General features: G+C 39.8%; 1 protein-coding gene across 4 annotated transcripts in view; it reads right to left on the bottom strand.

Moving 5' to 3' along the window:
- The window catches only part of KPNA1 (karyopherin subunit alpha 1), a 67,673-nt gene that overhangs the window by 49,714 nt on the left and 5,108 nt on the right, over positions 1–12,851 (bottom strand). For 2 of the 4 annotated variants that reach the window (XM_087888357.1, XM_034411094.3), the window contains exon 3: positions 6,160–6,346. The gene's annotated coding sequence lies outside the window, so the exon portion shown is untranslated. Of the gene's footprint in view, positions 1–5,906; positions 6,347–12,851 lie in introns of those variants that run through there. The other 2 variants (XM_034411095.3, XM_034411093.2) reach the window with 2 other exon arrangements.

Here is a 12,851-nt window from a genome sequence, read left to right as displayed (position 1 = left end):
TCCAATGGTAGTCAATACCCATTGAGACTAATGTGGCAAGGTAAGCTACCTGGGTAATCAATATCCCATACACTTTTTCCAACCACTCTTAAGATACTGGGGAGCTCCTTATTAGCATGCTTACAGCCAACTAAATGTATTAATATATATGTTTAATCAGCTTCTGAGCTATCATATTTAATTCTCAGGTGGAAGAAAAAATATGATTTATTATCTTCCTCAATTATTGATGAGGATCAAAAGATTAAATATAGGGACTAAATGGCACTGGAAATATTTGTCTATGACAAATATGAGCACAGAAAAAAATGATCCAACAAAAATGGATATGTTGAGGTCCTGTTGTTTTCAAATGACTTCACTTCTGCTGGTTAATAAAGCAAAAATAAAATGGATAGCTGGTATCAGAAATCTGCTATATTAATTTTCCACTCAGCTTTACTTAGGCTGGGAGCCACATAAACTGAAGAGGGTTCTAGAGTGAGATCTAACAGATACTTGACTTGGGCTAGGAATTAGTCTGATGTAAACCTATTACCAAATAGAGAAATTGAAATTCATTTTTAGAAAATGCTTAATAATATTCATGAAATTTTGTTTCATAACACTATATCACATTTGCTGGAATAAAAGGGAATTATTAGAGAACATAAACAGACATATTTTTAATAGAACTGATGCTTGTCTAGATTTTCATTCAGAAGATTCTAGACCCAGATTTAGTTTTGAAATTTGCTACTATTCTGTTCATACGATGGTCTGAGGAACTGGTTTTCCATTACTCTCTCTTTACAAAGCACAAGAACCATGGTGGTGCATTGGTTAGATTGCAGTATTGCAGGCTAGTTTTGCTGACTGTCAGCAGTTTGATCCTCACCTGCTCAAGGTTGACTCAGCCTTCCATCCTTCCAAAGTCAGTAAAATGACCCAGATTGTTGGAGACAATATGCTGACTCTGTAAACAGCTTAGAGATGGCTGTAAAGCACTATAAAGCGGTATATACTTCTAACTGCTATTGCTATCTGATTTCTACACACAGGTACTTTCTCATTCATATGTTCATGATTGACAGAAGTCTAAATTTGTTTCCTCTCTCTCTAGTATTATATTAAACAATGTACTCCCAATACCTGTGCAAGCTTACAATGTGCAATCAAGAACCCAGTCTCTCCTACCAAAAGCCAAATATTTTTGCATTAAATGCCAGCTTTCATCTGAATTCATCTACAAATTTGTCAGTCTCCTCTATAAACCTGTATTTGAATACCTGACTTGTCATCCAATTCTATAAACATTCATTAATTAGGCGCATCAGTTCTCCCCCTTTTATTATTCCTCTTCCTCTTATTGCTTTTCCATAGACAGAGGTGACTCCTATCCAAGTTTTAAAAAATGCATTTGTGTATCTGTGAATTTCTCTCAAAGGCAAAACTGACTCAATTAAGCAAGGAGGGTTTTTTTGGTGTGGCACAGATCACAATTTCTTAAGAAAATGATTCCATGTGCTGTGGAGAATAATGACAATATGTTATTGGAATAGGAAGGGTCAATTCTGGGGGCATTTTGTATTTTAATAAATATACTATAATCAAACTGTTGTAAACAAAATCAAAGACATTGACATATATAAATCCAGACACTAAGATAGAAATGGACAATCAGCCATCGCGTTGAAATGACAATAAGACATGGTGAGGCAGGCAGAAAGAAGGTAGTTGGGATCATCTTAAATCTGGTGAGATAGTAACGTACTCACACTAACAGATTCAACTTCTTCTCAGGTTTATAACAATGTAGTATAAGAAAAAACAATTCAGGAAAGCAACACATATAACAAACTAAGAGAAAAATATGTACATATATTATTGCAAATAATTAAAAGAAAAAAATGGAAAATTGTGTCAGAAACAGAAAAATTCCAAAAGTGTGTGCCAATTTGATTGAAAATCCTCTTATTCATCCTTCTGCCCAAAAGAGAGAAAAAAAAATGAAAAAAGGCTTTTTCCAACACTGATAAACCATACCTTTTAACAATCCTAGTATATATATATCTATTATTGCATTTATTTTTTTGACTACGTTCCCTGTGCAAGAACTCCACAATTCTTGGTGCTTTGATAAATTCCAAATTTATAAAACATAGCGAAGGATGCATACATTTGATAAGCAAGATCATTTACTTATTTATTAAATTTGTGTCCTATCTTTCCTCCATGGGCCTGAGCTAGTTTACTTGAGAATTTCTCATTTTAATCTTTACTCCTATGAAGTAACACATATGCAGTATCCATGAGAGTGTACCCTTGAATTCTCTACAACGCTAAATCACTATGTCACACAGGCTTTCTATTAATAATCATGTAAATAATATGTGGAAAATAGTCCAAAATATGTCAATCACAGGATAAACTGAGGCCCTGTGAGTTAATCTTCTAACTACAGAAGTGCATTGCCAAATAAGGTAAATATAACCAACCTTTGTTAAACATTATCTGAGGTGTCCTATAAACACAAATGAAGTTTTCTATTGTATTATCTTTATTTTGAAATAAACTTTATTAATTAAACTAGCAAAAATGTTCAGCCTATACAACATTCATTGAATTGTTCATGAAATTTCTTCACAGTAGACAGGTACAACTAGGAGAGATGTTGCTGGGGCTTATAGCATCAATTTCACTCCAAACTCTCCAAAACAAATCTATTCTGCCTATTGATGGAGTTCAACACTATGATATAAAACCTGAAGCAATCCTCAAGCTGACAAAAGTTGCACACCTTGCTTTAAAACAAAATTTACCAGAACAGGGTACTTACATAGTAATACCGTAAGATAAAACAGATAATTAAGAACGCTTTAACAAATCTTCTGAAAAGTTTTTAGAAGCTTCCAGAAAAACATTTGCAATTTACTCATTAGGAAATTCCACTTAGATATTCTTATACAAGCATGGTGTGTGTTTTGGAATAATTCCAGTGGAGGGGGGAGACATAGACCATTTCAGAATCAAGGTACTTAAGAGAATGACCAAGAACAGTAAAGAAAACAGAAACAACCTTCCCCGAGCTACCATTCCAGAAACATAAACCATATCAGTTGAGGGGGAAAAAAATATGGTATCTTCAAGTAATGAGTTCAGAGGAAGTCCTTAATTAATATCACACCTATTTAATCAATTACAATAGATTTCACTGTGAATTAGACAGATTGATATATAAAAAGAGAAAGTTACAGCTAGAGATGGAATAAAACATTTAGTTAAACCCAAAACATATTGCAGGAATTAAAAACAGCAATCTGAAGAATTCCTTCAATGTCTCATTGGCAATGCTCCTAAAATAAATAGCACAAGCACTTTGACAAATACTTCAGCTTTATATATACGTAACGTTTGTACAATATTGAAATGGAAATTGATTCCAATATAAATATTTGAAATATTTTTCAAAACTACATGACCGGTTACTGCATTTACTGTAAGAACATGAACATATAAATAGTTTATTTTTTCCATCCCTAGGGAATATTTTAGATATTCTATCTCTTATCTATTCCTTATCCCCAAGTAGCATTTTATACGCATATCTATATTGAACATAAGGGCAGGGATCAGTATATCCTATTATCATTATCAAAGAAAATGTAAGAATTGTAGTTTTAAAAGAAAATATTCCATATTTCTCTGAGCTTGAAGTATTTTAGCATGCATGTAATAAATAAATTATCTTTGCATTTTTTTATCCACTAACTGGGTCAAAGTTGTTCTCATATGCTTAATATAAGCAAGCACAGTAATTTCTCAGGCGGTTCCAACTTTATTTGGATAAACAACTCATCTGCAACCTTGCCTGGCTCAAGGGCCACATTTGGTTCCTGAGGAATATGCAGAGAATGAACATGTGGCCAGAGAAAGATAAGCAGGTACAAAGATACAATTGATGTATACTTGGTATATGTAAATGTCAGTTTACACGTATAAACATATCACAACTTAACATAATTTTAAAATCCATGTTTTAAAATAAACTGATTTCCCATTCTACATTTTTAAAATGAAGCAATAAAACAATCTAAAAGTGCTAAAAGTTGTTAGAATGACTGGAAAAATGTATGGTACCAAAGTACCACACAAAGATTTTAAGTGATTCTCTGGGGGAGAACATTCCTTAAATGAAGCAATACCAGGGAACAGAGTACTTCTGATTTGTCAGGATAAGAAGCTTGGATGAAGAACTAAAGGTCTAAGTAGGTAAGTACCAAAAGAGATGTATTTCTTGTAGATTGAACACAAACTGTTTAGGATTTTATAAATACCAGTATCTTGAATTTCACTTGGAAATAATACAGGATTAGAATTAGTACAGGCTTAGGGGTTTTTTTGTGTGGCACAGATCACAATTTCTTAAGAAAATGATTCCATGTGCTGTGAAGAATAATGACAATATGTTATTGGAATGGGCATGGTCAATTCTGGGGGCATTTTGTATTTTAATAAACATACTGTAATCAAACTGTAAACAAAATCAAAGACACTGACATATATAAATCCAGACCCTAAGATAGAAATGGTCAATAAGCCTTCGTGTTGAAATGACAATAAGACATGGTGAGGCAGGCAGAAAGAAGGTAGTTGGGGTCAGCTTAAATCTGGTGAGATAGTAACATACTCACTCTAACAGATTCAACTTCTTCTCAGTTTTATAACAACGTAGTATAAGAAAAAACAATTCAGGAAAGCAACGCATATAACAAACTAAGAGAAAAATATGTACATATATTATTGCAAACAATTAAAGGAAAAAACTCCTTTAATTAAAGGAAAATTGTGTCAGAAACAGAAAAATTCCAGAACAGAAAAAAATCAAAAATATATCAATCAGTCTCATAGTGATAATTCACTTTGTAACAGAATGGGTGCAACTGGGCAAAATACTCATCTATGATTATAATGCAACTTTAATATCACTAGATCTAACATTTCTCTATCCATGACATCAATCCTTTTTAATTGGTTGGCGAAGCGATCATATAGTTCTGATTCTGGAAGAATCCAAAATCAGCAGCTAGAAAGAAGGAAACTAGGTATCAGGAAGAAAGAGGGAGGTGAAAGGAGGATATGAAATTCCGTGTGCATGGAATTTCACTGATTGATCCCTGAATCTCACAAGAATGGTTATTTGCAGCAACTCAGAAATCCCTGAAGTTATGAACAAGTCAACAGGATATACTACTTACAACACTCTTATCTCCCAGAAAAACATTTTGGTTAATTGTCTCATCTGGAACGACTATATGCTGGGTCTAATGATAATAGCTAACAGAAAAATAAAGATCTGCACACTCTTAAATATTTGGGCAAGACTCGCTTCGTTTGCACAAGGAGGTGGAGGGCAATTTACAGGGGTTGCCCCCCCCCCCAGGAAATAAGACTGGTGTGAAAGTTCTCTTCAGTTATCAAAAAAGCTTCTTATAATGGGCAAAGGGTACCCAAATCTTCCACAGGTGCCAAACAAAGTCCCTGGCGCTATCAAACCATCCCAGGTAGGAAATGCCAAGACAAACTTTCCTTCTAAACCCTGGAAGGCGAAGGTAGGCCGTGTCCAGCTACTTCATGCCTTCTGAGTAACCCCCCCTCCCCACCTTCCAGCGCAGCAAGTCACCACCTCAACGTCCCGCGAGTAAGCAGCAGCAGCAGCCCTCTCGAGGGGCCTCCTTGTTGGACGCCAGGCTCAGCCTGCGGGCGCCCCCAACCAAAAGGCCGCGCACACTCCCAGCCCTCCTTTTGCCTCCTCCCTGGCCTGCTCACAGCCCTGGGCGAAACGCAGCCCAGCGGCCGCACCTCTTAGGCAAGGCCGGCCCCTCGAATCAGGCGCGAACAACTGATCTACCACCAACTCCCAGTACCTGCTGTTGCGGCCGGCTAAAGAGCCGGCCTACACGGTCCCAAAATCCTTCTTGGGCCCAAGGCGCGCACAGGCGCCTCTCCCTCTACGCAAGGCGAAGCCGGGTGCGAAAAGCTACAGCGCGCAAGCGCGGTTCAGCCAGCCATTTGGCGCAGCTTCCGGTCCGCCTGTACGTAAATAAGTCTAGGGACAGAAGGGGCCTTGAGGGAGAGAGAGAGAGAGAAAGAAGTGGAGGGGAGGTTTCCCGGGCTTACCTGCCGCGGGAGCGCAAGAAAGATCCCATGTAAGACGCGCGAGATGCGTAACGAACGAGCCGTTTCTTTACTTGCTTCTAGGGCGGGAAGTATAACCGGCGGAGATCCATCACTTTGCTCAGCGAGCCACTGAACGAGAGGAGGTTGCAGCTTTTTTCTTGGTGTTTGCGCACCTTCGACGGGGTAACTAAAGCCAGCCCACGGAGAGGAATTCACAAGAAAAAAAAAAAGAGAGAGAGGCAGATGGGCCATGAGCATTCTTAAATAACGGTGAATTAAAAAAGGAAATCCAAAAAGCGGATTCTTTTTGGATACCCTTGGTGCAGCTCAGAACATTGAACATGCACATTTCCTAAAATGATCCTTCTGCAACTTGATCCAACAGATCTTGGAAAGCGGTAGCAGCTGACTTAATTGGGAAGTGCGCATCATTTGTGGAAACCAGTAAAAGTTCTCTTCAGGAGATCTGACATAGAACTTTATTTCATGTGATTTTTTTTTTTTTTTGCAGGTTCCATGGGAAACGATGGATTGCATCTTTTTGTACAGAATGAACCCTAAATTCAGTACCATCAAAAATGTACCATCATTTTTATGTAGGCTCCACCAGAAGCCATCTCTTGGCACAAATAATATCATACTATATCAAAAACAAAGAAACGTGGGATTTTTATTTTATGGCATTAGTAGTACATTTCCAACATTGACTCTTGGGATAAATCTTAAAATAATCCACGAACTAATAAAAGCATTGGATGTGAAACCAATTGGATGAAATGATTAGTTTCTAATGTGTTTGGGGGAGGGGGTGTTTCTTCTCTGAACTTCCTGTAAAGCAGTGCCAGGCTGTGTTAAACACACAAGGTGCTTGGGATATTGTTTTTTGCATCTAATCCAAGAACACACTATTCAATGCTCAATGCTTGAAATACCAACCATAAAACACATCGTTTGGTTGTTGGGGGCACAACCCCCAGTTTTATCCTAAATGGTAATATCCCTGCATCATCACTGTGCAACAGCCACAACACATTTCCCTGCCCCATGCTAAGAACTGAAGTGGTTATTGTAAGATTGAGTGATGATCAGAACAAGATGGAATTCTGTGGGACATTAGAAGACAACTGAGATGCCAAAAATCTCGCAGCATTATCTTCTGGACATGATACAACAGGAAAGACTAGCTATGATAGCCTACCAGACAGTGCAGAGTGTTGACATCCTGTGGTCTCATAGTACTAATATGGTTGTTCTTTTCCCGTTCAGCTCCTGGCTGAAAAACTCTATTTATTTGAAACATTTATATAGCTGTCCATCTTATAACAAACTTTAGCAGCTTCCAATTTAAAATTAAAGCAACACAAAAACCATAGTAAAATGATAACCTAACACATGAAAGAAAAACCTGATGCTAAGTCAAGCTTCAGTCACCTCGTCTTATCCCAGCAGTTGTGTGAAAAGCCAGGTCTTCAGTGCTTTGCAAAAGACCAAGAGAGTAGCGGTCTGCCAAACTTCAGGAGGAAGGGCAAGGGCTGCCATGGTTTTTGGCAAGCCACTAACACACTAACCCATCTGGTAAATTGATGTCATGCTGAAAGGATAAGCTGTTCCATATGAGTTATCCCCAGCCTTCTTTCTGCAAAACTGTCTTGAAGTCTCAAGATCCTATAGATCTAGTTAATACAGTGATATTAAATAACATTGTGTTTTTATTAATTTATTTGCCACCCATTTCAAGGTTCAAAGTGACTGAGTGGCTTACAGAATGATAAAATATATACATAGCTAGACAATTATAAGTATAAAAACATTAAAATTACAAAAAAGGGGTGGACAAGCACAACATTAAGATGTGCTTTCTGTCTTAATGCACCAACCACTTCCAGCCCAGCAGCTTCTCCTTCAGAACTCCATGCCAGCTAACATAGCCAAGTTTTCAAAATTTTTCCTGAAGGCTAAAGGAGAGGTTGGGGGGGGGGGAGAGGGGAATCTTACCACCTGCAGCAAGATATTCCAAAGGCTGGAATATCCTGGATCTCTCCATCTAAAATTCCTTGGCTGATGAGATCCACAGAGGCCCCTTCTGCCAGCACAAGTAGGGTGGGTCAATCCCATTGGGAAAAGATGGTTCTTCAGATATCCTGCACCCTTGCCATAGACCCATTAAAATTCAATTTGAATTTGTGTGCTTGTTGCCTTATCTTATTTTTGACTACATAAATCTTTCCCAGTAAACTCCTTTTGATATCTAGAGAACTGGTCTCACTGATTTAAAAATAAAATATTACAGTTAAATTATAAGTACATGCAAGGTAGCACAGAACTATCCTTGAATTTCAAGAGAGACACAAAGTTCTTTATGTTTGTTAATTCCTGAGTTTTGGGCAGGAGGTCCTAAAACGCTTTTTTTTTTTTTGCTATTTTTTTAAATACTGGACGAAAGGGAGAAGCACTAAGATCTCCCCAGCAATATTAACTATAGTTTGTCATGAGCTTCAGTTTTAGTAGCAATAACTCCTCATAATTTTATGATTACTCTTGGGAAAGGGTGGACTGCTAAGGTTTAAATTATCCCTTCTCCCAGTCTTTAAGTCATTCTCCAATATGACTGGAGGAAAACAATAGGCTATTAGGCTGTGAAAGTCAAAACTAGGAAAGCTATTTCTGGAATACAATTTTATTGTATGTGGACAGGGTTCTGGGTAAGATTAGTGCCGCCACGTGTTTATTGGACCTGTGTCCCTCCTGGTTGGTGCTGGCCTCCCGGGAGGTTACACGAGGCTGGCTCCAGGGGATTATAACTGCTTCTCTGAGTGAGGGTGCCTTTCCTGCCACCTTGAAAGAGGCGGTAGTGAGGCCCCTCCTCAAGAAGCCTTCCCTGGACCCGGCTGAATTAGCTAACTATCGTCCAGTCTCCAACCTTCGTTTTGTGGCGAAGGTTGTTGAGAGCGTGGTGACACGACAACTTCCCCGGCACCTGGATGAAGCTATCTATCTGGACCCGTACCAGTCGGGCTTCAGGCAGGGGTACAGCACAGAAACGGCATTGGTCGCGTTCGTGGATGATCTCTGGAGGGCTCGGGACAGGGGTTGCTCCTCTGTCCTAGTCCTATTAGACCTCTCAGCGGCTTTTGATACCATCGACCATGGTATCATGCTGCAGCGGTTGAGGGGGTTAGGAATAGGGGGCACCGTTCTGTGGTGGTTCTCCTCCTTCCTCTCCGACCGCTCGCAGTTTGTGTTGGCAGGGGGACAGAGGTCGACCTCGAGGCATCTCGCATGGGGAGTGCCGCAAGGGTCAGTCCTCTCGCCTCTCCTGTTCAACATTTATGTGAAGCCGCTGGGTGAGATCATCCGTGGTTTTGGGGTGAAGTGTCATCTGTACGCTGACGATACTCAGCTGTACATCTCCACCCCAGACCACCCCAACGATGCCCTTGATGTGATGTCCCACTGCCTGGAGGCCATGCGGGCCTGGATGGGGAGGAACAGGCTCAGACTCAACCCCTCCAAGACCGAGTGGCTGTGGCTTCCGGCGCCCCGATATAGTCAGCAGGTGCCATCGCTGACTATTGGGGGTGAATCCTTGCCCCCCACAGAGAGGGCTCGCAATCTGGGTGTCCTCCTGGACGCACGGCTGTCTTTAGAAGAGCACATGACGGCCGTGGCCAGGGGGGCCTTTTATCAGGTTCACCTGATTCACCAGTTGCAGCCCTTTCTGGATCGGGACGCCTTGCGCACGGTCACTCACGCCCTTGTCACCTCCCGGTTGGACTATTGTAATGCTCTCTACATGGGGCTCCCCTTGAAGAGCACTCGGAGGCTCCAACTGGTCCAGAATGCGGCCGCGCGGGTGGTTATGGGTGCAACTCGTTGCGCCCATGTGACGCCCCTCCTGCGCGAGCTGCACTGGCTCCCAGTGGTCTTCCGGGTGCGATTCAAGGTGTTGGTTACCACCTTTAAAGCGCTCCATGGCATAGGACCCGGGTACCTTCGAGACCGACTTCTGCCACCAATAGCCTCCCACCGACCAGTCCGCTCCCACAGAGAGGGTCTCCTCAGGGTGCCATCGGCCAAGTTATGTCGGCTGGCGACACCCAGGGGGAGGGCCTTCTCTGTGGGAGCCCCAGCCCTGTGGAATGAACTGCCCCCGGAAATACGTAAGATCTCCGACCTCCGAGTGTTTCGCTGCGCTCTGAAGACCCTGTTGTTCCGCCAGGCCGGGCTATTAACATAACGTTTTAAATTGGGGTATTTTAAATTTCTGGGATTTTAATTGGAGCCTAATTATTTAATGATTTTAAATTTTAACTGTTGTTTTGTTTCTGTGTTTTTAAATAGGCTGTACACCGCCCTGAGTCCTTCGGGAGAAGGGCGGTATAGAAATAAAATTATTATTATTATTATTATTATTATTATTATTATTATTATTATTATTATTATTATTAATGGAAGAATAATTCTATATCTCAAATTTGTGTGCTCGAGTTTATATTGGAATTTAACATATACTATATATTACTTAAAAAAATAGAATGGAAACAAGAATGGAAAGGTATCCCTGTTTCCATTTTGTTTTCTTGTGATGTTACTTTCTGTTGCCACTTTTGCCCATGAAAACAGGCTGGTGAGTGATATGCAGGTAGTCCTTGACTTATGACCATAATTCAGCCCAAATTTATGTTGCTAAGTGAGACAGTTATTAAGTGAGCTTTGGTCCATTTTACTTCTTTTCTTGCCACAGTTGTTAAGTGAATCACTGCAGTTGTTAAGTGAATCTCACTTCCCCATTGACTTTGCTTGTCAGAGCGTCGCAAAAGGTGACATGACCCAAGAACCCAGCAACCATCATAAATATGAACCAGTTGCCAAGCAGTAAAAACAATCCATGAAACTACAGGCCCATTAGAGTGTTGTTAGCAAGTTGTATGCTGAACACCTAAACCACAAACTTCAAGATTGGATAATCTCAGGCCATAATTAAAGACAAACAAGCTGGATTTAGGGAAGGGAGATCAACAGTTGATCATATTTTGGTACTTCACCACCTTGTACAAAAAAGAAATCTTCTCTTTTTCTGGCCTTCCTTGACTTTAAACAAGTGTTTGATTCGCTATCCAGAAGTACCCTCTGCAGGGCCGGATTTAGATGAAAAGAGGCCCTAGGCTATTCCACTTATGAGGCCCTTTCACCAGTGGTGGGATTCAATTTTTTTAACAACAGGTTCTGTGGGCGTGGCTTAGTTGGGGGTGTGGCAATCATGTGACTGGGTGGGCGTGGCTAGCTGGTCACGTAACTGTGTAGGCGTGGGTAGCTCGTCATGTGACTGGGTGGGCGTGGCTATGTGCATAGGGACTACTCAGAGGGCTGAAAAAAGTCATTTCTGACTGGGCCTCGCACTTTTGACCAGTCCTCACACTTATGACCATCCTCACATTTATGCCCGTGCAGCTTTCTTAACAACCATGTCACTCATTTCACAACTGCTTCTCTTCACCATGGTGACAAGATAGGGCAAAAACGTAAAATGTGAGGACAGTCGTAAGTTCGAGGACTGGTCAAAAATGCGAGGACCAGTCAAAAATAACTTTTTCAGCCCTCTGAGTAGTCCATATGCACAAAAGGACTACCCAGAGGGCTGAAAAAAGTGATTTCTGACAGGTCCTCGCACTTTTGACCGGTCTTCGCACTTATAACTGGTCATCATTTATGCCCATTGTAGCATTCTTAACAACCATGTCACTCATTTCACAACTGCTTCTCTTCACCATGGTGACAAGATAGGGCAAAAACGTAAAATGTGAGGACAGTCGTAAGTTCGAGGACTGGTCAAAAGTGCGAGGACCAGTCAGAAATAACTTTTTCAGCCCTCTGAGTAGTCCATATGCATAAAAGGATACAGCAATAGAGAGGGATGAAGGAAGGGAAGGGAAATTAGAGTAGGAGAGAGAGGGAGGAAGAGAGGAGGAGAAGGAGAAAGGAAGAGGAAGTAGGGAGGAGAAGAAGAGGGGGAGGAAGAGAAAGTAAGAAGGAAAGAAAAGAGAGGTGGTAGGTTTGAGGAGAAAGATTGCTGTACAATAAAAAAGATGAAAGGGAAGAAAGCCAACCCCAAACAAATATAAAGATATTAAGATAAAGAATGAATTGTTAAACTTTAAAGAATAAAAGAGAACAAATATGAATAAATAATAATTAGAAACACACATACAAACATACAATGTATTTTCTTTGAACAGAGTATTTGGCTGGTTCACAAATTTAAACAGTGTTTGGTCATTTCAATTAAATTTACAATTTCTGTATTTCCTTTTTGCCATATTTATTCCTCATCTATTTTTGTAAAAAACTAATATTACCCTTCATCCTCATCTCTAATCTTAATCAAATTCAATTTTTCCCTTCTATTCTATATTATACCCCTTCCCATTGTCATCTATTTTTATATCCATCTTCACATTGGTTAATTATGTAATATTAGTTGTTTAATATAAATTCAACATTTTAATATAAATCAATTAGTTATATAATTACCTTTTTTGTATATTAATCAATATGAACATGAATATTCCAATTATTTCCATGCAATCCAATTTGTTACAAATCAATTAATTATGTTTACCAATAATAATAAACCAAATAATTTCCCCCATATATTCCTCCAAACCACAACTTAACTATTTCTGCTTTCAGAA

The sequence above is a fragment of the Pantherophis guttatus genome, chromosome 2, assembly GCF_059756535.1.
Source record: "Pantherophis guttatus breed Tessera chromosome 2, ASM5975653v1, whole genome shotgun sequence".
Taxonomy (NCBI): domain Eukaryota; kingdom Metazoa; phylum Chordata; class Lepidosauria; order Squamata; family Colubridae; genus Pantherophis; species Pantherophis guttatus.
This window is presented reverse-complemented; position numbering and strand designations above follow the sequence as displayed.